The sequence below is a fragment of the Triticum urartu genome, chromosome 6 (assembly GCF_003073215.2).
Source record: "Triticum urartu cultivar G1812 chromosome 6, Tu2.1, whole genome shotgun sequence".
NCBI lineage: Eukaryota > Viridiplantae > Streptophyta > Magnoliopsida > Poales > Poaceae > Triticum > Triticum urartu.
In genome coordinates, this window is record NC_053027.1 from 154,137,373 (window position 1) to 154,141,521 (window position 4,149).

Sequence of the window (4,149 nt, forward strand, 5' to 3'; positions counted from 1 at the left end):
GGCACAGTTGTATTAAGTAGATTTGTGAGAAAGGTACATTAACTGTAATTATTGTGTGTTTTCTACATGTACAGACTACAGCACTAAAGATGTGAGATGATATAGATTCTTATCCTGCAGAAAATCCTAAGCTAGCTAACACAAAGTTGGTACTTGGTGGCCAATATATCTTTGTTGATTTGTCTTGCTAAGGAAATGAGCAGATTTTTCTAGCTCTGAAATGTTAGTATGATGCAGCTTACAAATTATTAGCAACATAAGGGCACCTGCAATGCATGCGCTTAGCATGGGTGTCAGGCTCAAATTCCCGGCTAATTAGCAGTTATTCTACTGAATCCCTGTGCAAGGGTAAGCGTCGGCACTGTTAGGAATATGCAACTTGTATTCCAACAGGGCCATAGGCCAGTATATATACATGTACAGGTGCAGGATATATGCAAGAAACCCCTTATACAATGAGTTAATACAAAAGGCTACATGGCTATATATACTACTCTACCCCCCCCCCCCCACACACACACATACAAACTCATGGTGCATGAACAACACTGAGTTTGGAGAGATAGAGCCATGTTGTGCGCTAGTCTGAGCCTTCGTAAAGAAATCCACCAGCTGTAACTCTGAAGGCACACACTGAAGAGCAATAACCTGATCCTGCACAGCAGTGCACACAAAAAAGCATCAACACCAATATGCCTGGTGAGCTCATGCTTCACAGGGTCGCATGCAATGCTAATAGCACCTGTACTGTCAGAAAATAGCAGAGTAGGTGTAGTGACAGAAACACCAAAATCCTGAAGTAACCACCGTAACAAAGTCACCTCTGCTGTCAAAAGAGTCATAGCTCGCAACTCAGCCTCTGCACTCAAACGGGAAACTGCGGTCTGTTTCTTCGTCTTCCAGGCAATGAGAGAACCACCAAGGAAAACACAGTAAGCAGAAAGTAAACAGCGATCCGAAGGATCACTAGCCCACGTAGCATCCGAAAAGGCCTGAAGCTATAATGAACCGGAGCGGGCAAAGAACAAACGGTGAGAGATCGTGCCACGAAGATATCGGAGAACACGAAGAAGATGACTATAGTGAACCGAAGTCGAAGCAGAGACAAACTGACTCAAAATATGGATTGGATAAGAGATATCCGGACGAGTGACGGCTAGATAGACAAGACTCCCAACAAGATGATGGTAACGCGTCGGATCAGACAAGGGGTCACCATTAGTATCACGACGGTGAACATTGAGCTCCATGGGAGTCTCAACAATGCGCTCATCAGTAAGAGCGGGACGAGCAAGAAGATCCTGGATATACTTTTGCTAGGAAATAAAAAAGGCGTCAGAAGTAGAAGAGACTTCTATCCCAAGAAAGTACCAAAGAGGGCCAAGATCAGACATAAGAAACTGCTCACTAAGACGGGCCTTCACAAATGTAATGTACTCAGGGTCGTCGCAAGTGATGATCATGTCATCAACATATAGAAGAAGAAGAGTCCGACCACGAGCTAAAAGGTGGACAAACAATGCTGGATCATGAGCAATCGCTGAAAAGCCAGCGATAGTCACCACAGAGGCAAAACGCTCAAACCAGGCATGAGGGGCTTGCTTAAGGCCATAGAGAGAGCGACAAATACGGCAGATCATGCCATCAGGAACAAAATACCCAGGTGGAGGCTGAATGTAAACCTCCTCATGCAGCTCACCGTTAAGAAAGGCATTCTTGACATCAAGCTGAGACACAGACCCGTGGCGAACAAAGGCCACGTCAAGAAGTGTGCGGATAGTGGTCATATGGGCGACCAGAGCAAAAGTCTCATCGTAATCACGACCATGCTCCTGCTGAAAGCCACGCGTCACAAGACGAGCTTTGTAGCGCTCAAGAGATCCATCGGAGCGAGTCTTAACCTTGTAGACCCACTTACAAGTGATTGGACGAACACCGGGAGGAGAAACAAGGTCCCATGTATTGGTGCACTCAAGAGCAGCAAGCTCCTCCGCCATCGCAAACTGCCATTCAGGATGTAGAGCAGCTTGACGATAAGAAGTCAGCTTAAGAACAGTAGTACCAACGCTTGGAAAACCAAGATGGTTAACATGCGGAAGTGGACGAGGACGTAAGCCATAAGTAGGCTGAGAGGAGGAAGATGGCCCATCGGTAGACACATCCACAGGACACGAACGAGAGTATAATACTAAGGAAAAGATGGAAGAATACGAAGAGGAATCGCCGGGGTAGACTCAGAGGATGGAGAGGAGGAAGTTACCGGGGATGAAGGTGGAGAGTCCGGTGACATGCCAGGTGAGGAAACCATAGGAGATGGTGGCGTCGGATCTGCAGTAGTCGAAGAGGCAGGAGCAATGGGACGAATAGACAATGGCTCAACGGGAGTGGTAGGTGTGTCGGGAAAAGTGAGGAAAAAGATATCCTCCATTAAAAAGGTCGAGGAAGATGGACGCGGGTAGAAGGGACGAGACTCGTCAAAAGTCACATCCCGAGAAATATGAATCCGACGACCGATGGGATCCCAACAACGATAGCCCTTATGTTCATCACTATATCCTAAGAAAACACACTCAACAGACTGAGCGGCCAGTTTGGGGCGTTCACGAGGAGCAAGGAGAACATAACAAACACAAGCAAACAAACAAAGCATCGAATAATCAGGAGAACGATCAAAGAGATGCTTGAAAGGAACACCATCCTATAAAGCAACGGATGGCTGAAGGTTGATGAGATTGGTGGAGGTGGAGACAGCCTCAGCCCAAAATGAAGCGGAAGAGAGGCGGTAATCAACAACGCATGAGCCATCTCAAGAAGGTGACGATGCTTTCTCTCAGCCACACCATTCTGAGCATGAGCACCAGGACAAGAGAACTGAGGAAGAGACCCCTGCTCAGCAAGAACACCACACAACATCTTGGAAATATACTCACCAGCAGAGTCAGCACGAAACACACGAATAAGCGAAGAGAACTGAGTGTGAACCATGGCAACAAAATGCTTATATATGGAAAGAACTTCACTGCGCGAAGTCATAAATAAAGCAAGTGTAACAAGAGAAATCATCTATGAAAATAAGATGGCCTCCTTTCGAAGCAAAGGGAGCCGGACCCCATACATCGGAATGGACTAAATCAAAAGGACGCTAGGACACTGACTCACTAGTAGGATAAGGTAACTGGATCTGTTTGCCAAGCCAACAACACTGACACTCTAAAGACACGCCTCCTGAGACAGACACCAGAAGACCTCGACGAACTAAAGACGACAAAGGAGAACCACAAAGATGACCAAGCCAATGATGCCATTGCTGGACGGAGCCAGTAGCTGAAGCGACAGAAGCGGATGGACTGGCGATAGTGGTGGCAGCGGAAGGAACATGAAGCCAGTCAAGCTCCCAAAGATCCTAAGAGTCACAGCGGCGAGGGCAAGCCCCAACCAAAGTGTGCATGCAACGATCCTGAACAGAACAAGGGTCAACGTCAAGGATGACGCGACAACCAGAATCAGTAAGTTGACCAGCAGAAAATAGATTCATGGTGAGTCGAGGAACATGAGCAACATCAGGAACGGAATAAGAAGGCGTGGTAAGATTGCCTCGACTAGCAATAGAGAGAGGAGTACCATCAGCGGTGAGGACATGAACAGGAAAATCAAGCGATCTAAGAGAGGACAAATTGAAAGAATGAGAAGACATTGAAAAGAAGCTCCAGAGTCCAGAACCCACGAGGATGTACCTGATTGTGTAGATGGTGGTTGCTCAGTGCGGGAAGCATCAGCCACAGAACCTACAGTACCCGTCAAAGAAGAACCTGAAGCGGCAAGCAAACGCTTAAGTCTCAGAATATCCTGCTCAGTCAAGGCGGTGGCTTAAGATATCGAAGTCGAAGTAGAAGTCCTGGAAGATGATGCCCACGCCTTACACAGGTGTTTCTTCTTACACGGGCTTTCTCCTAGTAATAAAAATTATACAGGTGTACAACTCAGCTGTAAAGTACAATTTCTCAAGTAATATAATTGTTTCCTTCGAGTGATGTTGAGTCACGGGCTCACACTGTCCATGGTTGTGTCGTGTGTGTGTGGCGGCTCAGAAGAACAGAGGAAGAGGGGCTCCTCTTCTAGGTCAGGCCATCCACATGGGCTTGGGCCCTA